Below are 27609 nucleotides of genomic sequence, written 5' to 3' on the forward strand. Positions count from 1 at the left end.
TCTCTGCCTCGTGATGGCTGGGTGTTGTGTGATGTCCTTAGGTTAGTTCGGTTTAAGTAGTTCTAAGTTCTAGGGGACTGATGACCATAGATGTTAAGTCCCATAGTGCTAGAGACATTTGAACCATTTTGAACTAAAAAGTATTTTGGACTGGTAGTTTACACTTTTTTGATAGAGTGCTCCTTTGTCGGTGTCTCTGTGAAAATCATCCCTGTTCCTTGTTTCATGGTTATGAATCTGATTATTTAATGTTAAAAATTCCTGGTGAGTTTTCAGAAAGCATACACATTCGTAGATGTATAAGCTAGGAAGAGTCATGTAATGTGAGCTCTTCTTGCAAATTATCGTTATCCGATATACAGTGCGCCCTATGCACTAAGATCTTGAAGGCACCTACGGTCTGTGAAGGGTGGTGGCCGCTACTGGCATTTATATATGGATTTGTGTGTGTGTTTTTTTACGATGTACGGCACGTCCTAATGCGCCATCGACTTCAGGGCGAACGGGAACATCCAAAATGGGCAGGCGGCCGTCTTTTTCTATTTCTACAGTAAGTTTGAATCTAGCATGGATAGAATTCAAATGCTCAAGAAATCGATGTAACTCATACATTCCCCGCGGTCATACTACAAATGTCCATTATAATTATCCGGGCTGTTATGCCGTGGTCGGTTGACTAATTCTGTGTCAATTCCCGACGTATCGTGTTGAAGCTGCATGGGCAGATGTACCTGTACACGCCATCCAAGCTATGTTTGACTCAATGCCCAGGCGTAGCAAGGCCGTTATCACGGCCAGAGGTGGTTGTTCTGGGTACTGATTTCTCAGGATCTATGCACCCAAATTGCGTGAAAATGTAATCACATATCAGCTCTAGTATAATATATTTGTCGAATGAACACCCGTGTATCATCTGCATTTCTTCTTGGTATAGGAATTTTAATGGCCAGTAGTGCATACTGTGAAGCAGTAGTCAGAATGCCCAACTCCTTAAACAGATATCTAGAAGATGATCGGTGGTGGGTGAACACCACATATTATTCTTACAGAACGTTTTTGGGCAATTAAGACCTTCTTTCTTAATGATGAGCTACTGCAGAACATTGTTCCGTATGTCATTACTGAATGAAAATAAGCTAAATATGTCAACTTACTTATTTCTCTCACCCCAAAATTTATTCTGATGCCAAGTACAAATGTGGCTCAACGTAGTTGTTTTATGAGTCCCAAAATGTGTTTTTTCCAATCTAAATTCTTATCAATACGGACACCTAAAAATTTTGGGGTTTCTACCTTATGTATTAGTTCACCACCATGTGTTAGGCTTACGACTGGTGCAGTGCCTCTAGAGGTGCAGAACTGAATGTGATTTGCCATTGTGAAATTCAGGCTGCGACAACTCTTAGAAAACCAGTCAATGATACTTTTGAGAACTTTGTTCACCATTTCTTCCATTTCTTTATGTATACTACAAGTCATTACAACACTGGTGTCATCTCCAAAAAGAACTAATTGTTATTGTTGTACGTTAGTCAGTAGACCATTTACAAATATGAGAAACAGTAGTGTATCTGAGATTGAGCCTTGGGGAACCCTATACAAGATTACTCCCCAGTCAAAATTATGTCCCTGGATTCTGTTGGTTGGATTACTACTAAGTCCAACTTTCTACATTCTTTTAGTTGGATTAGACATGATCTATTGGTTGGCTATACCATCAATCCCATAAAGCCGGCCGCGGTGGTCTCGCGGTTCTAGGCGCGCAGTCCGGAACCGTGCGACTGCTACGGTCGCAAGTTCGAATCCTTCCTCGGGCATGGATGTGTGTGATGTCCTTAGGTTAGTTAGGTTTAAGTAGTTCTAAGTTCTAGGGGACTGATGACCACAGCAGTTGAGTCCCATAGTGCTCAGAGCCATTTGAATTCCATAAAACTTCAGTTTATCTAGGCGTATACTATGAATCAAATGCCTTGGTTACGTCACAGAAAATACCTACCGGTACTGTTTCGTTATTTAATGCTTGTAATATCTGGTGTGTGAACATATAAATGACATTCTCAGTAGAGCAACCCTTCTGAAACCCAGACTGTGATTTCCTTAGGATATTATTGTTGTGAGATACATTTCTAAAATACGTCACCTTCTCAAAAATTTTGGAAAATGATATCAGCAGTGAAACAGGTCGGTAGCTACTGACGTCTCTCTTATCTCCTTTCCTTAAGAGGGGTTTAACAACGGCATATTTTAGTCTCTCTGGAAAAACGCCTTGAGTTACTGATACATTACATATTTTGGGAGAACAAATCTTTAGTACTCTATTGGAAACACCATCAAAACCAGGAGAACTTTCATTGTTGGAAGAATATGACCCTCTCAATTTTCAGAAGCAGATGTTGGTGGTACATTCGTGTGACGTAATTTTATGAGAATTGATCCTTATGCTTTCTACTATGCGTAAGAAATCATTATTAAATACATTTGCTACCTGAGACTTGTCATTTATAACGCTTTCATTCCATTCAATAGTAATGTTATCCCCTCCTGTGGTTGGTTCTCCTGACTGTTGCTTCACTATATTCCATACTCTGTTGTCAGACATACTGGTTTCTGATATTAAGTGCATGTTTCTTGGTTTTTTAACAATCTTTCTTAGTAATTTTGAGTAGTTTTTGTAGTGCGCAACTACCACAGGGTCCCTACTTGTTCTTGCCAAAAGATAGGTTTCTCTTTTCCTTTCACCAGATATTTTAATCCACTTAGTGATCCATGTTTTCTTACGTGGCTGTTTAATGTCTATTCTGATTAGCTTATGACGAAAGCTGGTTTCAAGCACTGATATGAATTTATCATGGAATAGATTACGTTTTATGTTGGCATTTGGTTCTTTATAAATTTCATCCCAAGCTGTTTCTTGTAAAATACACTTAAAAACGTTTTCCCTGTAGTCATTAACGATTCTGACTGACTTCCACTGAGGTAAATCCACACTGTAAGGCAATATGTCATTTATCCTGACTAACTGTGCATCAAGATCAGAGAGACCATTTGTTACAGGGTAAACAGTTATTTTCTCGCTTCGTGGCCCATCAGAGAAACCATTATCAATTAGAGACCTACTGTATTTATCCACCATTTTTCCTGTCAGAATCCTGTAGAAAATCTACACATAAGTCACTACAGACTATTAACTGCTCGCTGATATCTGGAGGCAGAACAGTAAGGAATCCAGGATCCTCATAAATAATTCAAAATTTCCCAGTGGGGATCTATATGCTGTGAACGTTTTTTCAGCATTAATTCACAGGCATACACTTCTATGCAGTGACCACTGTCAGTGCTTTTGAACTTGTTTTCTGCCTTGATATATGCAACCACTCCTCATTATTCCGTATCAGTTCTGCATGAGTAAGCTGCTAGACTGTAATCCTTTATATATAACTTATCTAACCCTGTGGTTATGTGGTGCTGACAGGCACAGGATGTCTATCCTTTCTTCTAAATTTTGCAAGCGGGAAGAAGCTCTTTTAACTTATAACCCAACTCTAATATTCAGGTGGAATAAGCTAACCATACTTTTCTGTGCGTTTTTGGGGCTCTTCTGTTGCAGTGTTGCGGCGTGTCTGAAACTTGCTTCTAACGTAAAAATGGTGCCCCTCTGACACCAGGGATTGCATTGTGTGATGGTTGCCCCCAGTACATTTCCAGCCAGAAGTTCAGCCAACCTATCTTTCCCTCTCCTATTCAGGGGCATGCCATGTCTAGCGCAGGGTGACACAGAATAACGGTGTCAGCACTGCGGGTTCCTCACAGCGAGTAAACAGTCCGCCATTTCACTAATCGTGGATCAGTGGAACGGACAACAGCGTGCGTTATCCATAACAATGTTTTACAAAAACAATGTTTAGTTTGGTAGATGGAGTTCCGACGTTTTTATAAGTAAGGACATCATTATGCTGCTCCGTCGAAACACGCGATAAAATGTAACTTTGAAGAGACTGGGTCTGTCCTCGAGCAGAAACCGACAGGACGACCGAGAAGTGTGCATTCTCCAGCGAACACTGATGTTGTACGCGAGTCTGTCTTACGGAGTCCACGCCGTTCAATTCGTAAGCAGGCAGCAGTGGTTGGAATGTCCCGGGAGAGTGTTCGCAGAATTCGTCACCTTCATTTAAAATTTCATCCGTGCAAACTACAGATGACGGAGCAATTGAAGGACAACGATTACCGGTTGCGATTAGGATTCTGTCAGCAAATGATAACAAAAATAAACAATGACGATGAATTTCTAAAGAAGTTGTGGATATCACATGAGGCACATTTTCATCTCACAGGCTATGTGAATAAGCAGAACTAAAGTTACTGGACAAGCACAAATTCTAATCACGTCCATGAGCGTCGTTTACACGCTAGTAAAGTATGGTGTGGTGTTTCATCACATGGGATTATCGGACCGTATTTTTTCGCAAATGAACTGGGAAAACAATAACTGTCAATGCCGATCGTTACGTGGAGATGTTACAAACTTCCGTTACACCTGCGCTGAACAAGTTTCCAAACGTTTCAGAAGCCTGGTTTCAACAGGACGGAGCGTCATCACACACCGCGCGGCAGTCAATGGCATATGTGCGAGAATTGTTTGGGAACCGTGTGACTTCACGATTCGGTAACATTCCCTGGCCCCCTAGACCGCCAGATGTACCCGTTCGTGATTTTTTTCTTGTGGGACTACCTCAAGAGCAAAGTCTACACGACTCCACCAAGAAACCTGGATGAGTTAAAACAGAGAATTCGGGATGAAGTTCAGTTTCCCAGATGAGATGTTGCAGCGGTCATTGAGGAATATCGACAGCAGATTTCATGGATGTATTCATACAGGAGGACGCCATCTAAATGACGTCATTTAAAAAAGATTATAAATGCCATTAGTGTTTCGTAAATGGCAAAGTTGTAAGGTTTCAGAAACAATGGATGTAATTTCTTTCCTTCATCACTTCTAGTATCATTGGATTATCGAAATGTTACCGTTTTCCTGATGGGACTTGGATAAACTGAAATAGCCAGAGGTTGTAGAGAGCTTCAGGGAGAGAAATAAGGAACGATTGACAAGAATGGAGGAACGATTGACAAGAATGGGTGAACGAAATATAGTAGAAGAAGAATGGGTAGATTTTGAGAGATGAATTAGTGAAGGTAGCAGAGGCTCAAGTAGGTAAAAAGACGAAGGCTAACAGAAATTCTTGGGTAACAGAAGAGATATTGAATTTGACAAATGAAAGTAGAAAATATAAAAATGCAGTAAATGAAGCAGGCAAAGAGGAATACAAATGTCTCAAAAATGAGATCGACAGGAAGTGCAAAATAGCTAAGCAGGGATGGCTAGAGGACAAATGTAAGGATGTAGAGGCTTATCTCACTAGGGGTAAGATAGATACTGCCTACATGAAAATTAAAGAGACCTTTGGAGAAAAGAGAACCACTTGTATGAATATCAAGAGCTCAGATGGAAACCCAGTTCTAAGCAAAGAAGGGAAAGCAGAAACGTGGAAGGAGTATATAGAGGGTCTATACAAGGGCGATGTACTTGAGGACAATATTATGGAAATGGAAGAGGATGTAGATGAAGATTAAATGAGAGATATGATACTGCGTGAAGAGCTTGACAGAGCACTGAAAGACCTTACTCAAAACAAGGTCCCTGGAGTAGACAACATTCCATTAGAAATACTGACAGCCTTGGGAGAGCCAGTACTAACAAAACTCTACCATCTGGTGAGCAAGATGTACGAGACAGGCGAAATACCCTCAGACTTCAAGAAGAATATAATAATTCCAATCTCAAAGAAAGCAGCTGTTGACCGATGTGAAAATTACCGAACTATCAGTTTAAGAAGTCACGGCTGCAAAATACTAACGCGAATTCTGTACAGACGAATGGAAAAACTGGTAGAAGGCGACCTCAGGGAAGATCAGTTTGTATTCCGTAGAAACACTGGAACACGTGAGGCAATACTGACCTTACGACTTATCTTAGAAGAAAGATTAAGGAAAGGCAAACCTACGTTTCTAGCATTTGTAGACTTAGAGGAAGATTTTCACAACTGTGACTGGAAGACTCTCTTTCAAATTCTGAAGGTGGAGGGGGTTTGTAGTAACAACAACCAATAGCGGGAACGCCTTGGGCTGCGGATCGGAGCCGCCAGGCGGGTAAACACAGGGCGAGTCGGACGACAGACCGACGACAACTGACAACAACCGACCACGACCGACTATGAGCAACACAACAAGGAAGAGATAAACATAGGAGGCTTGTGGAAACCCCAACACCAAACACCAAACGTAAATCCACTCGGAACCAGAGCCAGGCTAATGTCAACAATGAGCAACGACAATCCAGAGCGAGTACCAGGCTGGCTGGACTAGGTTCTTTTTTTCTTTTTTGTATTTCAATTTCCCATCGGGGCGGGCTGGCAGCAGCATATGCGCTGCTCTTCAGCCGAAAGACATAGAACAAACAAATAGAAGACATTTAAAAAGAACAAAGGAAAGAATACGATGAACATAGATATAAAAAAGGGGAACATCATGGAAGGCAATAGACTAAAAAAGTGGTGACTGTAAAATGGAGATAAAAATTGTTGAGAAGTAGCGCACACAAAAAGCCACACACTGTGACAATTAAAAGAACACAAGGCATTGAACTCAGTCAGTCCCATCTGGTAAGGATCCCACACTGAGCAACAGTATTCTGAAAGTGGACGGACAAGCGTAGTGTAGGCACCTTAGTAGGTCTGTTACATTTTCTAAGTGTCCTGCCAATAAAACGCAATCTTTGGTTAGCCTTCTCCATAACATTTTCTGTGTGTTCCTTCCAATTCAAATTGTTCGTAATTGTAATACCTAGGTATTTAATTGAATTTATGGCGTTTAGATTATACTGATTTATCGTGTAACCGAACTTTAACGAATTCCTTTTATCACCTATGTGGATGACCTCACACTTTTCGTTATTTAGGGTCAACTGCCAATTTTCACACCATTCAGATATCTTCTCTAAATCGTTTTGCGATTTGTTTTGATCGTTTGATAACAAACACTGGCGGCCAACCCCAAGGCAGTACACAATTAAAATCACACCTTCGACGCACAGGAGAAACAGCACTAAACATAACACTGACATGGCACACTGAGGATGAAAAAAACGGAGGGTCTGCCAGGCACAAGGAGATGAGGACGACGGGAAGAAGGGAGGGAGGGAGGGAGGGATGGAGGGGAGAGAGGGGGGAGATAGGCGGGGGGCGCGCTGGTGAGGGCCAGGTAGGAAGTGATGTGGGAAGGAAAGAGGCAAGTATGGGGTGCAGGGTCTCGGGGGGGGGGGGGGGACAAGGAGGAAAATACGCTCTGGGAGAAAATGGGGAGAGGAAAAAGAGGGCCCTGGGGAGGGGGGGTCAAGGCCAGGCTATAGTTGGAAGGAAGGGTAGATGTCATGGCGAAGTTCGTCATCTGGGAGGGGGAGACGCTGGAAATTGCCCTGATGAAGGAAGGTGTGGAGGTAGAGAGAGGGAGGGATACAGCGATAGAGGTGCAGCAATGGGTGGGGGATGGAGAGGAAGGAGGAAACTAGAGGGTGGGGGAGATCAAGCCTGAGGACAATGTAAAAGATGTGGAGATGTTGGAGGAAAAGGAGGAGGTGGTGGAAGGGGATCAGTTCATACAGGAGCTGCATGGTGGAAGGAAGGCAGATACGGAAGGCAAGGCATAGCACATAGCATTAAAGGATTTGGAGAGCCTCGTAAAAGCCGTTGGGGGCGGAGATCCAGGCAATGCTGTCATAACAGAGGATAGGACGGATGAGGGATGGTAGAAGGATGCAGTCCCTATACCCTGCCAGACAGGAGTTTCAGAAGGTGGAGGCGATAATGGGCTTTCTGCTGGATGGTCTGGAGATGAGGGGACCAGGTGAGGTGTCGGTCGAGGGTGAGGCCAAGGTATCTCAGGGTGGGAGTGAGCTGGATGGGACGACCATAAAGGGTGAGGTAGAAATCATAGAGGCGAAAGGAGCGAGTGGTGCGAGTGGTGCCTGGGTTTTGGAGGGGTTGAGACAGAGGAACCACTGGTTACACCAAGTGGTGAACTTTTTGAGGTGGGTTTGGAGAGTACGTTGGGACCATTGAAGGGTAGGATAGAGAGCCAGGAAGGCAGTGTCATCAGCATACTGGAGAAGGTGGACTGGTGGAAGTGGCTTGGGCATATCAGCCATATAGAAGAGACAAAGGAGAGGGGAGAGGACAGATCCCTGGGGGACGCCAGCCATGGGATAAAAGATACGGAAGTTGGTGTTGTGGAAGGTGACATAGGAAGGAAGTGACCAGATGGACAAAACTGATAGGCAGGGTGTAGGTTTGGAGTTTAAAGAGGAGACCGGGATGCCATACACAGTCATAGGCATTTTGGAGGTCAAAGGAAACAAAAATGGCGGATTTACAGGAGTTGATCTGGAGGGACAGAAGGTGAATGAGGTTTAGGAGTTCAGCAGAGAAGGAGGGTCAGAAGCCACACTGGGTAAGGGGGAGGAGGTGATGTTGAGTAAGGTCCTGATGGATACGGTGGGAGAGGATGGAATCAAAGACCTTAGGTGAGGCAGATGGGACGATAGGAAGAGACGGCAGAAAGGGGTTTGTTGGGTTTGAGGAATAAGAGGACGCGGGAGGTCTTCCATAGATCAGGGTAGAAGCCAGTAGAGAGGATGACATTATGGAGATGGGCGAGGACAGTCAGGAAGGAATAGGGGCTATCTCGAAGGTGGCGGTAGGTGACACAGTCGTGACCAGCGGCCGTGTTGTGTTTAGACCGGAGGATAAGTTTAATGTCTTGTGCTGTGATGGGAGTCTTTATGTCGGAGGGGGCCAACTGCCCCAAGTACTGGAGACTAGGAGCAAGTGGAGCGACCGAGGTATCGGCAGGTTCCATGACGGTGGGGAAAGAGAATAATCAAAGTGGAGATCATCTAGGATGGTGAAGACATCGGAAAGGTGGGAAGCGAAGTGGTTGGCCTTACTGAGGTTGTCAGGAAGGGGGCGATCATTATGGAGAAGGAGGTAGTGGGGAGCGGAAAGGGAACCAGTAAGATGATGGAAGGCGGACCAGTACTTGGAGGAGTTGATAGGGAGGGTGGCGTTGAGTCATGTGCAGGTCTGGCGCCAGTCTCGGCGTTTCATTGCTGTAATAAGGTTCTGTACATATCGCTGTAGTTGCCAGTGGCGTTGCAGTGTATCCCTGTCACTAGTGTGCAGGAAGGAGCGATAGAGGCGGTGGGATTTACGGAGGATGAGGACAGCCAGTGGACGGAGAGTGGGATGGTGTGGGGGATGGTTTTAGTAGGAGCATAGGCCTCCATGGCGTCAGTAATTACCTTCTGAAGGAAGGACGAGGCATGGATGATGTCGTCAGGATGGCGATAAGTAAGAGGGTGGCTTTCGACATGGCTGGAAATGGAGCCCCGGTAGGCATCCCAGTTGGCATGGTGATAGTCATGGACGACCTTGGGAGGGGGTGCAGGGTGCGGAACCGGATGGTGGCGGGGAACAGACGTTATGGTGAGAGACAATGACATCATCGGGGGTGGTGTCACTTTCGGGTCGGCTGTACTGGGGAAGGGGAATAAGGTCACCTTGGATTGTGAAGAGGAACTAATGCCGAAGGGTGGCAGGAGTGCGGCAATCACATAGGTGGAAAAGGTGCGGTCAATGTACGAGGTGAAGTCATAAGGAAGAGGAGCAGTGGAGTGGCCATAGATGGTGGCACAGGTAATGGTGAAGGAGGGGAATAAGGCGCTGAGGATACGGTATTCAGTGGGGTCATTGAAGAGAGGTTGTGGCTGGACGGGGATATGCTTTAGGTGGCCAATCGTGACTCCACTCTGCGCACGAGGACGAGGAGCGTCAGTGCGGTGGAGGATATAGGGAGAGGTGCGGATAGAATGGTGGGCCTGGAGACTGGTTTCGTTCAAGAGGAAGGTGTCGACCTGGTGGTGGGTGTGAATGAGGAGGTATTTGTTGGAGCGGAAGGAGCCAATGTTCTGGAAGAGAATGCAATACTCGTGCCACGCCATGTCAGGAAAGAGGGGGGGAAGAGAGGAAAGGGATAGGCTTAAACTAGGATGTTGAGGCTTGGTTGTGGGAGTAATTAGCGACGGTCTTCAGGTGGAAAACGGAGCGAGCGACGAGGGAGATTTGTTGGAAGGTGTGGGGACGCTGAAAAGTGTGAATGTTTTGGAGTACAATGGTAAGGAACCGGATGATGTCCTCGGCCGTGGGGGGTGGATGGAGGGAATTGTTGGGATGGATGGGGATCGACGGAACGAACAGGGACTGTAAGCTCAGGGGTGGCTGGAGGGGGTTTAGCTTTACACTTGTGGGAGTAGGTGGGATGGAGGCCATTGCAGGTGTTACAGGAAGGAGGAGCAGCGAAGTTGGGGCAGTTCATAAGAATGAGTTGGGATATGGGAGCACAAGGTAAGGACTTTCGGATCTCCACGGTGAGGGTACGAGCGTCGAGGAACTTAGGATCGGGAGTTGACAGGACAAAGGTGTGGAGGTTGGGGGCTGGGGTACGGGTGGCTGGAGGAGGGGCGGTGTCCGTGGAGACGACAAGAGGAGGGGGAGGAGGTGTCGATTTTTTGTGGGAAGTGGCGGGAGCAGAGTCAGTAATGACGTGCTTTTGGGGGTTTTGGAGACTGGAGGCTGTGAGGAGGGGAGAGGGACGGGGAGGAGAGGAAGGTGGCAGGTGGCAGATGCCTGTGGCGTAGTGGAGGTGCCAGGAGGAGCAGCCGGTTCAGTGGTGGCGACAGTCGCTCAGCGCGACGCGATACATGCTGGAGATGTAGACGACGAAGCGACGGGGTGGGTGAGAGAGGGGAAGCCGACCACCTGAGGAGTGGCAGCAGAGGCGGCAACAGAGGCGTATGTGAGGGCGGAGGTAGTAGTGGGAGCTGTTGAGGGTGTGGAGGCTGGAGGAAGGGTGTAGAGGTTTGGGTATACAGCAGGAGAGCAGATAGGTGAATGGGTGAGTGGCGGAAGGGGAGGGGAATTGTAAGGAGGGAGGCCAGGGGCGGCACTCTAGGAAGTGACCGTGGGAGAGGCAGAGGGGGAGGTGTAGATGACAGTGGAGGTGGGAGTACTCATAGCAGACGAACGGCGACGAACAGACGGACGGACAGCAGGCGGCGGCTACGGCGTCGGCGGCGGACAGCGAGCAGGCAGGCGGACGGAGGAACAGCTACAGCAGCAAGCGGCGGGCGGGCAGCCAGACAGACAGACCGACCTACAGACAGACAGAGATTCCACCCTGAGAGTAGCCCAGGCTTTGCAATATGATGCTTTCGAAGGAGGGGATCCACCCCTCTACATACTGGACTAGGGCAGAGCGGGTCCCTATATACGAAACCGGAGGGAGCGGCTATTGGCCGCAGTCTGCACGTGGCTTAGCGGTGGCGCCTTCGCTGCGCGAGAGTCGCTGCGTGGAAGAGCCGCCAAGGAGGCGGAGCCCTCTATCGGCTGACCACGTCCATTTGTTCAACAGCGTGTTCGACTTCCCGGGTGGAAAGTACTAGAGGGTTAAATACAGGGAGCGAAACGCTATTTACAATTTGTACAGAAACCAGATGGCAGTTATAAGAGTCGAGGGACATGAAAGGGAAGCAGCGGTTGGGAAGGGAGTGAGATTGGGTTGTAGCCCATACACGATGTTATTCAATCTGTATATTGAGACTGTATCCCGTGGTCTAGGGGTAGCGTCTTTGATTCATAATCAAAACGTCTTCAGTCCCATTGGCGGCCGAAGACTTCCGGCATAAGAAGTCAGCCTCATTCTGCCAACGGCCTTGTCAAAGAGGGCGGAGGAGCGATAAGAGGTTCAAGGCACTCTCTTGTCCTAAAGGCGGAAGAATCAGCAATGATCAACATGAGGATGCAGAAGGCAAATGGAAACCACTGCATTAAACACACGTAACGTGTATCCACACGACATGTGGCCTGTAGTTGAATTCGGGTCTCTGGGAGGGGACTGCCAAGGGGAAGGTTACCATGAGAAAGAGATTGAACAATCAACGAATAGATAATGTTGTACGAGTCGGGGCGTGGAATGTCACAAGCTTGAACGTGGTAGGGAAACTAGAAAGTCTGAAAAGGGAAATGCAAAGGCTCAATCTAGATATAGTAGGGGTCAGTGAAGTGAAGTGGAAGGAAGACAAGGATTTCTGGTCAGATGAGTATCGGGTAATATCAACAGCAGCAGGAAAGGGTATAACAGGTGTAGGATTCGTTATGAATAGGAAGGTAGGGCAGAGGGTGTGTTACTGTGAACAGTTCAGTGACCGGGTTGTTCTAATCAGAATCGACAGCAGACCAACACCGACAGGTATACATGCCGACGTCGCAAGCTGAAGATGAACAGATAGAGAAAGTGTATGAGGATATTGAAAGGGTAATGCAGTATGTAAAGGGGGACGAAAATCTAATAGTCATGGGCGACTGGAATGCAGTTGTAGGGGAAGGAGTAGAAGAAAACGTTACAGGAGAATATGGGCTTGGGACAAGGAATGTAAGAGGAGAAAGACTAATTGAGTTCTGTAACAAGTTTCAGCTAGTAATAGCGGATACCCTGTTCAAGAATCACAAGAGGAGGAGGTATACTTGGAAATGGCCGGGAGATACGGGAAGATTTCAATTAGATTACATCATGGTCAGACAGAGATTCCGAAATCAGATACTGGATTGTAAGGCGTACCCAGGAGCATATATAGACTCAGATCACAATATAGTAGTGATGAAGAGTAGGCTGAAGTTCAAGACATTAGTCAGGAAGAATCAAAACGCTAAGAAGTGGGATACGGAAGTTCTAAGGAATGACGAAATTCGTTTGAAGTTCTCTAACTCTATAGATACAGCAATAAGGAATAGCGCAGTAGGCAACACAGTTGAAGTAGAATGGACGTCTCTAAAAAGGGCCATCACAGAAGTTGGGACGGAAAACATAGGTACAAAGAAGGTAGCTGCGAAGAAACCATGGGTAACAGAAGAAATACTTCAGTTGATTGATGAAAGGAGGAAGTACAAACATGTTACGGGAAAATCAGGAATACAGAAATACAAGTCGCTGAGGAATGAAATAAATAGGAAGTGCAGGGAAGCTAAGACAAAATGGCTGCAGGAAAAATGTGAAGACATCGAAAAAGATATGATTGTCGGAAGGACAGACTCAGCATACAGGAAAGTCAAAACAACCTTTGGCGACATTAAAAGCAACGGTGGTAACATTAAGAGTGCAACGGGAATTTCACTGTTAAATGCAGAGGAGAGAGCAGATAGGTGGAAAGAATACATTGAAAGCCTCTATGAGGGTGAAGATTTGTCTGATGTGATAGAAGAAGAAACAGGAGTCGATTTAGAAGGGATAGGGGATCCAGTATTAGAATTGGAATTTAAAAGATATTTGTAGGACTTACGGCCAAATAAGGCAGAAGGGATGGATAACATTCCATCAGAATTCCTAAAATCATTAGGGGAAGTGGCAACAAAACGACTATTCACGTTGGTGTGTAGAATATATGAGTCTGGCAACATACCAACTGACTTTCGGAAAAACATCATCCACACAAGTCCGAAGACGGTAAGAGCTGACAAGTGCGAGAATTATCGCACAATCAGCTTAACAGCTCATGCATCGAAGCTGCTTACAAGAATAATATACCTTAAGAATGGAAAAGAAAATTGAGAATGCGCTAGGTGACGATCAGTTTGGCTTTAGGAAAAGTAAAGGCACGAGAGAGGCAATTCTGACGTTACGGCTAATAATGGAAGCAAGGCTAAAGAAAAATCAAGACACGTTCATAGGATTTGTGGACCTGGAAAAAGCGTTCGACAATATAAAATGGTGTAAGCTGTTCAAGATTATGAAAAAATTAGGGGTAAGTTATAGGGAGAGACGGGTCATATACAATATGTACAACAACCAAGAGGGAATAATAAGAGTGGACGATCAAGAACGAAGTGCTCGTATAAAGAAGGGAGTAAGACAAGGCTGTAGCCTTTCGCCCCTACTCTTCAATCTGTACAACGAGGAAGCAATGACTGAAGTAAAAGTAGGGTTCAGGAGTGGAATTAAAGTACAAGGTGAAAGGATATCAATGATACGATTCGCTGATGACATTGTTATCCTGAGTGAAAGTGAAGAAGAATTAAATGATCTGCTGAACGGAATGAACAGTCTAATGAGTACACAGTATGGTTTGAGAGTAAATCGGAGAAAGACGAAGGTAATGAGAAGTATTAGAAACGAGAACAACGAGAAACTTAACATCAGGATTGATGGTCACGAAGTCAATGAAGTTAAGGAATTCTGCTACCTAGGCAGTAAAATAACCAATGACGGACGGAGCAAGGAGGACATCAAAAGCAAACTCGCTATGGCAAAAAGGCATTTCTGGCCAAGAGAAGTCTACTAATATCAAATACCGGCCTTAATATGAGGAAGAATTTTCTGAGGATGTACGTCTGGAGTACAGCATTGTATGGTAGTGAAACATGGACTGTGGGAAAACCGGAACAGAAGAGAATCGAAGCATTTGAAATGTGGTGCTATAAACGAATGTTGAAAATTAGGTGGACTGATAAGGTAAGGAATGAGGAGGTTCTACGCAGAATGGGAGAGGAAAGGAATATGTGGAAAACATAAGGAGAAGGGACAGGGTGATAGGACATCTGCTAAGACATGAGGGAATGGCTTCCATGGTACTGGAGGGAGCTGTAGAGGGCAAAAACTGTAGAGGAAGACAGAGATTGGAATACGTCAAGCAAATAATTGAGGACATAGGTTGCAAGTGCTACTCTGAGATGAAGAGGTTAGCACAGGAAAGGAATTCGTGGCGGGCCGCATCAAACCAGTCAGTAAACTTATGACAAGAAAAAAAAGATTATTGAGCATGCAGTAAAGGAAACAAAAGAAAAATTCGCTTAAGGAATTAAAATCCATGTAGTTGAAATAAAAACTTTAAGGTTTGCCGATGACATTGTAAATCTGTCCGAGACAGCAAAAGACTTGGAAGAGCAGCTGAACGGATTCGCCATTGTCTTGAAAGGAGGGTATAAGGGGAACATCAACAAGAGCAAAACGAGGATAATGGAATTTAGTCGATTTAAATCGCTTGATGCTGCGGGAATTAAATTGGGAAATGAGACGTAAAGGAGTTTTGCTATTTGGGGACCAAAGTAACTGATGATGGTGGAAGTAGAGAGGATATAAAGTGTAGACTGGCAATGGCAAGGAAAGCGTTTCCGAAGAAGAGAAATTTGTTAACACTGAGTATGGATTTAAGTGTCAGGAAGTTGTTTCTGAGAGTATTTGTAGGGAGTGTAGCCTTGTATGGAAGTGAAACTGGACGATAAATAGTTTGGACAAGAAGAGAATAGCTTTCGAAATGTGGTGCTACAGAAGAATGCTGAAGAGTAGATGGGTAAATCACATAACTAATGAGGAGATATTGTATAGAATTGGAGAGAAGAGAAATTTGTTGCACAAATTGACTAGAAGAAGGGATCGGTCGGTAGGGCATATTCTGAGGCATCAAGGGATCACCAGTTTAGTTTTGGAGGGCAGCGTGGAGGGTAAAAATTGTAGAGGGAGACCAAGAGATGAATACACTAACAGATTTAGAAGGATGTAAGCTGCAGTAGGTACTGGGAGATGAAGTAGCTTGTACAGGGTATAGTAGCATGTACAGCTGCATCAAACCTGTCTCTGGACTGAAGACAACAACAACCGTTTTCCTTTGTCACCCTGCATAACCCAAACTCCTGATTGTCGCAACGGACACTGCGCTCATATGAGAATTCATTTCAGTCTGCAGTAATCTGCTCCACTCAGAGTTGACGCGGGTCACATCAGCATTAACTCAGGGCCGGTAATGTCGCTGCAGGACCTACATGAAACTCACATCTGTAGTTGATGCTCCTGTGTCAACCCTAAAGCTGTAATTACTGTTCTTAGCCGAGCTGTTTCCTGCTCCACCTACTATAACGACCTGACCCTCTTTGCCTAAACCTTTGCACAATATGCCTATGTCCTCCGTCACGTGGCGCTTGGTTCCACAATACCTGTGACCTGGTCGGCTGCTCCTAACTTTTCCTGCGTCGCCTGGCCTTCACCCTTCCTGCGGTTTCTACCTAGCACCAAGACTCTTTGGCTCCTACTCTCTTTTGGTAGCGACCTACACTCAATTTCCTGGCTAGACGCCTGCTGCACCCTACTGAAACCTACAGCTCTATGAGGCTGTTCCCGTCCTACGTCAGGAAACAAGTCAAATTTATTCCATACTGATAGCTCAACTGTAGAAGAAGTTGATGAGCTTAGAATGAAGCCTTTGATGGCAGGTGTTGTCACTTCCGGGCTGAGATGCCGTGGTCCATACATAAGACTCTCCCCTGACGTTTCGCTTTCGACTGCGGAAGGCGAAACGTGAGGGGAGAGTCTTGTGTATGGACCACGGCATCTCAGTCCGGAAATGCTAAGTGATGAAATGGATGAGCTGTTGCCCTTTTTTCCATTGCTAGTTACTCTTACCCAGTTCCCGCGACCTTTTACTCCCTTCAATCTACATAGTTCAATTACGCGTGATCTAATTAAACCTGAAGGGCACAAATCTTTGCTTGCTATTCAGCGGTTCTCTCCTTTTTTTTTCAGTGTCTGCCGTTCCGTGGGAGAGCTTCACTGAATTTCGCATTCAGTTAACCACTACAGTCGCCCCAGTGAGATTCCATCCTACAGTCTACACATACCACACCCTCTTTGAGTATCCTACGGAAACATTCACACTTATCACGCATTTTATGGCAGACTACACGCCTAACAACAGAATTAAATCAGTCAACACGTTTCACATCACACGTATGTTCGTTATTTATAAGCAGCAAAAATTGGGCCTACCGTTTAGCGCATCAGTTGTTTTATAAAACGTAAAAAGTTATTTATTTCCGCTCAAAAAAAGCACTTAGCAGTCATTTAAATTCAATATCAGTTAAATAACGTAATCATCGCAACTGAATGTTATAACCCCCCCCCCCCCCCCCCCCGCTGTTCCTGATCTATATTTGGGAGAATATCTGAGCAGCCGCCTTACGCCTTAGATTGTTTGCAGATGATGCTGTCGTTCATCGTCTAGTAAAGTCATCAGAAGACGAAAAGAAATTACAAAACGATCTAGGAAAGATACCTGTACCATCTGAAATTTGACAGTTGATCCTAAATAATGAAACGCGTGAGGCCATCCACATGAATACTAAAAGCAATGCTTTAAATTTCGGCCACACGGTAAATCAGTCAAATCTAAAGGCCGTAAATTCAACTAAATACCTACAAATTACGAACAACTTAAATTAGAAAGAACACACAGAATATGTTGTGGGGAAGGCAAGGCAAACACTGCGTTTCGTTGGCAGATCTAGTAAAGGCACGGCTTACACTACGCTTTCTCCGTCCTCTTTTAGAATACTGCTGCGTGGTGTGGCATCATTACCAGATAGGATTAATCGAGTACGTGAGGAAGTTCAGAGAAGAGCAGCAAGTTTTGTACTATCGCGAAACAGGGTAGAGAATGTCAGTAGCACGATACAGTATTTGGGGTGGACATCATTGAAAGAAACATGCTTTTGTCGCGGCGACATCTCCTCACGAAATTTCAATGACCCACTGTCTCCTTGGAGTGCGAAAATATTTTGTTGACGCCGACCTACTTAGGGATAAAGGATCGTCGTAATAAAATAAGGGAAATCAGAGCTCGTACCGAAAGATAAAGGTGTTTGTTTTTCCCTCACGCTGTACGGGATTGAAATAATAGAAAATTATTGTGAAGGTGGTTCGATGAGCCCTCTGCGAGGCAATTACGTGTCATTTGCAGAGTAGCCATGTAGATGTAGATCTCAGTTACCTTCAAAGTGACCACTAACATGGTAAGTTGTTCAGGTCCCTTACACACGCTACCAGATCTGACAGCAGGACTCAACACGAGCAACACCAGAGAACTGTAGGGTCTGTACTACCTGCCACCGGAAACTGCTGCTCTCACCATTTACGTGTCGCTACGAGTTTACATCGGCACCCTACCAAGTCTCGTGCACGCTTCACACTGTTGCTTCAGGCAGTGCACGTTCATAAGCAGAGCCGACACGAATGGAAAATGTTCGCAGTGATGAAACGTAGAAGTCTACTGAAGTAAACGTCTTTGACAAAGGGCGGATTTCGCTACAGGGCTCGCTTGGACCTCACGTGACCATACAGAGGTAGCAGCAGCATGCATCAGTCGTCCAACGCTGCCAGTCGCATCGCAACCAGGCGCCAAACGAAGAGCGAAGAGGTCCGTTTTCTGACAGCGGAAGCAGTAGGAGGAACGGACATTTATCGAGGAATGTCACAAGCCTGTGGCAACACTGCACGTCCCTTGCAAGGGTCAAGGCGTGGCACAAGCTCGGTCTGGAGTACCAGACTGAACTACCGATGACATCGTCCAGCTGGTGGACTCTCTCATTACCCAGGACCGCCGAGCGACAGCCAAAGCCGTAGCCCCCGTGGTCGGGTTGGGCGTCGGAGGTGCTCACATTATCTTGAAGGAGCGACTGCAGACGCGCCAAGTGTGTCCCCAGTGGCTGCCCCACAGCCTTCAACCACACCTGGAAGCACGTCAAATGGCCCACCGTCTTGCTCATCTGCAGTGCTATGCTCGGCAAGGGAAAGCGTTCCTGGCACGAGTGGTGGCTGGAGATGAGCCACGGTGTCATCGTAACGACAAAGTCTCCAGTGGAAACGAGCAGGGTCACCACCACCAAAAAAAGCTGAAGCCATCCACACAAGTGCAGAAAAGGTTATGCTGACGTTCTTCTTTGATCAAGATGGTCCCCTTCTGATTCACTTCCTGCAGCAGGGGACAACAGTGAATGCAAACCTTGACCACCCTTAGCCAAGCGATCAAATCAAAACGACAGGGCAGTCTCACCCGTGGCATCATTCTGCTCCACGACAATGAGAAGCCTCGTACGGCAAACACAGTCGCGGCACTCCCGTACAAGTTCAAATGGGAAGTTCCCGGACACCCTCCTACTGTCCGGACCTCTCTTCCTGTGATTACGTCGTTTCTGGTCCCCTTAAAAGTGCTCTGAGGGGCAAACTATTCACCTGTGACAACTCTACGTATGGAACCGGTAAACATCGCAGCCCCGGGAAATTTATGGGACAGCCATTCGCCGCCTTGTGTGACAGTGGGCGTCAGTACTTCTAACGTACAGGTACTGCTTTCTGTGATTGTGCCTCCGGCTCGTTTCTTTTTGAACGCCCCTTATTATGACAGCAAAAGAAATTATTACGACTGATTCTTAATATCTGACATAATTAAATTTTCCTTGTGGCATTTGGGACTCATATTCAATAATGACGGAATCTGAAGAAGCGAATCTCAATTTGTCCCATGAGCCAGTGGTGCAGTGGCTAGCATACCTGCCTAGTAAACAAGGAGACGTAGGTTCAAATCCTGGCTGTGGCACAAAGTTTTAATTAAGTTTTTCAACTTCTATCTTTACCACGGATCGTAACGGTTGGCATCTCTACCTACATTTTCCCATGGTGACTCAATGACCCCATGAAGTACGAGTGCAGCAGGAACAGGGTCTTCCACCTTGGTCCGCGGATCAATAGAAAGTGTCCGTAGACGGATGACTAACGTCACGCGAGCTTGGTGGTCGTGTCCCTATAATATGTCGTCCAGGCGAAAGGCTGCTGGAAACATGTTTTGAGCCACGGCCACAGATTGGCAGGAGGGGAAAGTGGCCGGCGCTACATGCTGTGGGTTACATTCGTGTATCCACCTTTAGTAGTAATCGCAGCTACCATGACAGCTGCGTGTTGCATGTACTATATTGCAGACCACGTGTATCACTTCACGCCTGACGCCTTGCCGATGGTGAGCCGTGATAAAAAGTGCTGTTTTGCAGAGCGCGCCGCAGTGCGTAGAGTGAAGCAGTCGCCCTCCGTTTCTGGCGGTGGCGCCGCTGTGACAATCGCAGCTTTGGTGTCTCCCTCTGGTGCGAAAGAGGAAAGGTTGCCTGTTCACGTGCATTTAAGGGGCGCTATGAGCTCGCCAGACGGTCAGTCTGGTGTCAGTCTGGGTAAGTCTCTCGTTCCCAGCTTGCTAGTTTATCTCTCGCCCGCATTTGTTAGGCAGTTGGTGTCTGTTTGTCGTTCGGAGTGCTAGTATGTCTTACGTTCGGATCAACCTTTAAAGCTGGCAAAATGAGAGTCTTTGCCCTCCGTCAGTAAGAGAACTCAGCGAGTGCTCTCCAAGTCGGGGCTTAGTTCCTGCGTCTGAGTCTGCGCGTTAGGCCGCCAGTCTGCTCCAGTTTGCTCCAGCAACCGTCATTGGCGGTTGGATCGGTCGGTTGGTCGGTCGCGCACTGAGACACCAGATGGCTTGTCCGCCTTGAGCGTCGGCGCGTGTGAGGTCGCCACGTGAGTCCAGTGGGCCGCGCCGTATAGCGAGGGGTAGTGGCTTCGCTGCCGACACGAGAGCAGCAGGAGTCAACCCACGACATCGGTCAGGCTGGGGCGAGCTGCGACACCGTGAGACGGGAGATCGGCACGCCTTCCTGCGTCCATTGAAGCGGCTGGCAGCGGACGGTTCTGGAGAGCGATTGGGGGGTGCTGTATCAGGTTTTCTCGAGAAATCGCAGTTCATCAGAAGTTAAGTGATTGGTGATATCTTGTCTGATTTACTCTTGTTAAATTCTTTGTGGTCGTCCCACCATTCTTCTCTTTTGCCCAACCGCGGGAAGGTGCTTGTTTATAAACTGGGTGGACCGTTTTTCCCTTGTGGAGTAGGATGGGTTGGAGCAACCTGCGGTTCGGGTTGTTCGGTAATCTCCCTATCAATCTACCGTACGTTAGTAGCTCCCTCTTGTCATGTTTGTCGGATTTGGTGTGTTAACGAATTTATTGCTTGGAGTGTAACGGACTAATACCTGAAATATGTTTTGATCTTTGGAAACTTTGATATTATTGCCTATGATCTTGAGAGGCGGTATCTGTGCACTATAGTGCATCGTAACTATTTATCAAACCTCATAGAATTTTAAAAAAGATTGTATATCATGGGCTTTTATTTAAATGATCATTTTAGTACATAAAGTTGCGACCCTTTCACCGTAGGACTTTTCTTACAAGTTACAATCAAGTTGCAATCAAGTTACAATCAAGTTGCACCTTATACGGGGGTGCATAGTTTGAGTGCTTGTGTAAATTGTTAAAACTCTTAGTTTAAAGTTATATGGTGTGTTGCAGATTTGCACCAGTGTGGTCTTTCAGAGGTTGTTGTGATCGGTCGTAAGGGAGCGGCAAGGTTCTCTGCCCGAAAGCTCGTACAGTCAAAACTTGTTTCTTTCTGCCTCTGAATAAATTGTATCTTTGATATTTAGAGGGTGCTTTCAGATTGTAATTTTAAATCTGTTTTTTAATGCTTTTAGGCACAATTAAAGTGAATAAAATTCCCATTTGTTAAAAGGAATTTGGTTATGATTTTATCAGTTACTCCCTGGCAACTACTTCCATGCTTACATAGTGTCTGTTCTTGATGAATCGCTAGTAAATAAAATAAATTCTTAAGAATTTTCTTTTAAAATAAATCACGGTTCAGATGGCATTGGCAATTTCCAACAGGATAACTAAATGTGCCACAAGGCGGGAATCGTGCTACAGTGGTTCTTGGAGCGTGACACTGAACTTTATGTTCACGTCTTGACCTCTAAATTATCCCTGTTTTCACCCGATGACGCTCATCTGGGACGCTGTGGGGTGCCTGCTCCGACCCCACAAGTGACAGGTGAGTGATTTGCGGGGCAACTCGCGCCACATACTTCTCGAAACGCACAGAGCACTTGTCCTATCAGTCCCACGCAGAATCGCTGGTGTCTTGCGAAGGTGCGTGAACACGGTACTGGAAAGATGGTCACAGTGTTATGGACCAAGAATCTACACGCTGCCAACTATTGTGAAGTGTTTCTATCAGTTATTGACGTTTCTCCTCTATTGTCAGAAAATGTATCGCGAAATTATACTCCCGGCGGCACTCCTGAATCCGGTCTACACCGGTGCGAATGGAGGTAACCACAGCTAACGAGCATTCAAAGGCAATTCTCCAGTGTTTGCTACCATCCGCCTGTTACGTGAACGAGCGTCTATACATGACGGAACGGCAGAGAACACGAGATAAAGAACATATAGTCTTTTTTTTTGTCATCAGTCTACTGACTGGTTTGATGCGGCCAGCCACGAATTCCTTTCCTGTGCTAACCTCTTCATCTCAGAGTAGCATTTGCAACCTACGTCCTCAATTATTTGCTTGACGTATTCCAATCTCTGTCTTCCTCTACAGGTTTTGCCCTCTACAGCTCCCTCTAGTACCATGGAAGTCATTCCCTCGTGTCTTAGCAGATGTCCTATCACCCTGTCCCTTCTCCTTATGTTTTCCACATATTCCTTTCCTCTCCCATTCTGCGTAGAACCTCCTCATTCCTTACCTTATCAGTCCACCTAATTTTCAACATTCGTTTAGAGCACCACATTTCAAATGCTTCGATTCTCTTCTGTTCCGGTTATCCCACAGTCCATGTTTCACTACCATACAATGCTGTACTCCAGACGTACATCCTCAGAAATTTCTTCCTCATATTAAGGCCGGTATTTGATATTAGTAGACTTCTCTTGGCCAGAAATGCCTTTTTTGCCATAGCGAGTCTGCTTTTGATGTCCTCCTTGCTCCGTCCGTCATTGGTTATTTTGCTGCCTAGGTAGCAGAATTCCTTAATTTCATTGACTTCGTGACCATCAATCCTGACGTTAAGTTTCTCGTTGTTCTCGTTTCTAATACTTCTCATTACGTTCGTCTTTCTCCGATTTACTCTCAAACCATACTGTGTACTCATTAGACTGTTCATTCCGTTCAGCAGATCATTTAATTCTTCTTCACTTTCACTCAGGATAGCAATGTCATCAGCGAATCGTATCGCTGATATCCATTCACCTTGTACTTTAATTCCACTCCTGAACCTTTCTTTTATTTCCATCATTGCTTCCTCGTTGTACAGATTGAAGAGTAGGGGCGAAAGGCTACAGCCCTGTCTTACTCCCTTCTTAATACGAGCACTTCGTTCTTGATCGTCCACTCTTATTATTCCCTCTTGATGGTTGTACATATTGTATATGACCCGTCTCTCCCTATAGCTTACCCTTACTTTTTCATAATCTTGAACAGCTTGCACCATTTTATATTGTCGAACGCTTTTCCCAGGTCGACAAATCCTATGAACGTGTCTTGATTTTTCTTTAGCCTTGCTTCCATTATTAGCCGTAACGCCAGAATTGCCTCTTCGTGCCTTTACTTTTCCTAAAGCCAAACTGATCGTCACCTAGCGCATTCTCAATTTTCTTTTCCATTCTTAAGGTATATTATTCTTGTAAGCAGCTTCGATGCATGAGCTGTTAAGCTGATTGTGCGATAATTCTCGCACTTGTCAGCTCTTACCGTCTTCGGACTTGTGTGGATGATGTTTTTCCGAAAGTCAGTTGGCATGTTGCCAGACTCATACATTCTACACACCAACGTGAATAGTCGTTTTGTTGCCACTTCCCCTAATGATTTTAGAAACTCTGATGGAATGTTATCTATCCCTTCTGCCTTATTTGACCGTAAGTCCTCCAAAGCTCTTTTAAATTCCGATTCTAATACTGGATTCCCTGTCTCTTCTAAATCGACTCCTGTTTCTTCTTCTATCTGCTCTCTCCTGTGCATTTAACAGTGGAATTCCCGTTGCACTCTTAATGTTACCACCGTTGCTTTTAGTGTCTCCAAAGGTTGTTTTGATTTTCCTGTATGCTGAGTCTGTCCTTCCGACAATCATATCTTTTTCGATGTCTTCACATTTTTCCTGCAGCCATTTCGTCTTAGCTTCCCTGCACTTCCTATTTATTTTATTCCTCAGCGACTTGTATTTCTGTATTCCTGATTTTCCCGTAACATGTTTGTACTTCCTCCTTTCATCAATCAACTGAAGTATTTCTTCTGTTACGCATGGTTTCTTCGCAGCTACCTTCTTTGTACCTATGTTTTCCGTCCCAACTTCTGTGATGGACCTTTTTAGAGACGTCCATTCCTCTTCAACTGTGTTGCCTACTGCGCTATTCCTTATTGCTGTAGCTATTGCGTTAGAGAACTTCAAACGTATCTCGTCATTCATTACAACTTCCGTATCCCACTTCTTAGCGTATTGATTCTTCCTGACTAATGTCTTCAGCCTACTCTTCATCACTACTATATTGTGATCTGAGTCTATATCTGCTCCTATATTCGCCTTACAATCCAGTATCTGATTTCGGGATCTCTGTCTGACCATGATGTAATCTAATTGAAATCTTCCCGTATCTCCCGGCCTTTTCCAAGTATACCCCCTCCTCTTGTGATTCTTGAACAAGGTATTCGCTATTACTAGCTGAAACTTGTTACAGAACTCAATTAGTCTTTCTCCTCTTTCATTCCTTGTCCAAAGCCCATATTCTCCTGTAACGTTTTCTTCCACTCCTTCCCCTACAACTGCATTCCAGTCGCCCATGACTATTAAATTTTCGTCCCCCTTTACATACTGCATTACCCTTTCAATATCCTCATACACTTTCTCTATCTGTTCATCTTCAGCTTGCGACGTCGGCATGTATACCTGTCGGTGTTGGTCTGCTGTCGATTCTGATTAGAACAACCCGGTCACTGAACTGTTCACAGTAACACACCCTCTGCCCTACCTTCCTATTCATAACGAATCCTACACCTGTTATACCCTTTTCTGCTGCTGTTGATATTACCCGATACTCATCTGACCAGAAATCCTTGTCTTCCTTCCACTTCAATTCACTGACCCCTACTATATCTAGATTGAGCCTTTGCATTTCCCTTTTCAAATTTTCTAGTTACCCTACGACTTTCAAGCTTCTGACATTCCACGCCCCGACTCGTACAACATTATCCTTTCGTTGATTATTCAATTTTTTTCTCATGGTAACCTCCCCCTTGGCAGTCCCCTTCCGGAGATCCGAATGGGGGACTATTCCGGAATCTTTAGCCAATCGAGAGATCATCATGACACTTCTTCAACTACAGGCCACATGTCCTGTGGATACACGTTACGTGTGTTTAATGCATTGGTTTCCATTTGCCTTCCACATGTTGATGATTGCTGATTCTTCCGCCTTTAGCGGCAATTTCCCACCCCTAGGACAAGAGAGTGCCCTGAACCTCTATCCGCTGCTCCGCCCTCTTCGACAAGGCCGTTGGCAGAATGAGGCTGACTTCTTATGCCGGAAGTCTTCGGCATAAGTGAGTCTTTTAAGTGAGAACAAAATTATCACGCTCATTCTCATAAAAGGGAGAGGTGATCGATAATATCGGAAATAATAGTATTGAAAAAGTTTTAGTTAAAGTTATCGATATATGATCTGTCATCAGTATAACGCCCGCAGCAAAGTAGCACCTCAGGGAAGTCATAGAGGGCTCGAGGCGGCTATTTTTGTTTCTAAATTGCACTAGATAGACCATGCGGGGGTGTAGTTAGTTCTCTTGTCTTGTTTTCTGTGCTCTGAATAAGTCCACGCAGCTGAGGAGTGCGGTATAGCTGGAATTTCCGGAAGAGAGCAGAGCATTTTTGTTAAACTGCAAGAAAATTGAATGTAGTTAATTCACAAGGAGCAGACTTTTGCCGTAAGGTCACGTACTAATGAAAAGTAGCGCTCAGTATTAAGTTCTATTACAAGCTAAATAAACGATACTAGGATTTGTGTGCTATACGAAGTGACGTTAAATTGAATATAAGAACGGAATTGGAAACTTAGCTTTGTGAAAGTAAAAGCGTACGACGTTCGATTGATTGTATCGAAGTGCAATAATGGACCATAGTCCTTGCTATAATGTTCTTGAGTGATGAGCTATAAAAATCACGGACATTTTAGTTGACGTAATTGGTGAGAGTAATTGTAGGATCAGCCTTCCTTTTCCCTATATACAAAACGCAATCATTCGTGATCACTTAATCATTATTAACTGTTGTTAATAAAACAACTAAAGAGAATTCCACCATAGCGGGTGTATTAGTAAACAATAACTAACATCCGAAGACGTTATTAAGTACCTTGCTGCTCGGGATTAGCCGAGCGGTCTTAGGCGCTGCAGTCATGGACTGTGCGGCTGGTCCCGGCGGGCATGTGTGTGTGTGTGTGTGTGTGTGTGTGTGTGTGTGTGTGTGTATTTGTCCTGGATAATTTAGGTTGGTAATGTGTTAGCAATTAAGTCCCATAAGATTTCACAAACATTTGAACATTAAATACCTTGTCCTCGGTAACGCAGCAACAAATGAAGGGTGATCGACTGTGCGAAGAGTGAACATGAATTACTATTATGAAAACCAGAAATGTAGTCGCCGTTACAGATAGGGTGTTTGTGGCTGCTCCATCTGACGTGAGATATAACGAAAGGTCGGGCGTGTACAGTTGATAACGACGGTGGTATCTGATGTCAGATAGGTCGGGTACAGTGCATGGACAGATGGCGGCTGCGAGGCACCGCTTCATCATTCACTGTCAGTGTCAAGTTCTGGAAGATATTCGTCATGTTTAGTGAGTAGATGAAAATCGGTTGGCGTCAAGTTGGGGCACTGTGTAAGCTTTCTACAAAAATTTCCCTACAAATGAAAACACCGAGTACTCTTTTTTTTCTCCTAGCGTAACGTGTGCTTCAGATGTCGTATTCGACCGCTGAGCAATACTACTGCTGGTTGGCCCTGCGGTGCCCATGTCAAAAGCGCCACGAAATCGAAATCTGAACTTGTGAAATACTGAATTTTGAAATTATGAAAGCTAATCTAACTAAATGCCAAAAATAGGTAACTAACTGTGTACTCAGTGAAAAATATTTAACTAAAATTCGCTACTGAAGTACATTATGAAAGCTATGTGGCATGATGTGTAATTCCTGTCGCGGGATGCCCACAGAAATAAAATACTGCTCTACTCAGGAGAAAAATAACTGTTTGAGATTAACTACACTGTGTCCGCTCCCGGTAGCTGAGTGGTAAGCGGGGAAGAATGTCAATCCTAAGGTCCCGTGTTCGATTCCCGTCTGGGTCGGAGATTTTCTCCGCTCAGGGACTGGGTCTTGTGTTGTTCTAATCATCATCATTTCATCCCCACCGACGCGCAAGCCGCCCAAGCGGCGTCAAATCGAAAGACTTGCACCAGGCGGGCGGTCTACCCGGCGGGAGGCCCTAGCCACACCACAGTTCACCTCCACAGTCCACTGTAAATTCATCTTCTTGCTTAGCACAACACCTAATAATTTCGGCTCCAAACTGTTCCCTCATACGAATGTAAAGTAATATCTGTCCTGAAATAAAACTTATTTACCTCACCCCAGCATGTTGTTTTGTGTCTGGTGCAGTGACGTTCTGGAAGGCGTTAGAAATCATTAGATGCGGCGGCTAA

Source organism: Schistocerca gregaria, chromosome 11, assembly GCF_023897955.1.
Source record: "Schistocerca gregaria isolate iqSchGreg1 chromosome 11, iqSchGreg1.2, whole genome shotgun sequence".
NCBI lineage: Eukaryota > Metazoa > Arthropoda > Insecta > Orthoptera > Acrididae > Schistocerca > Schistocerca gregaria.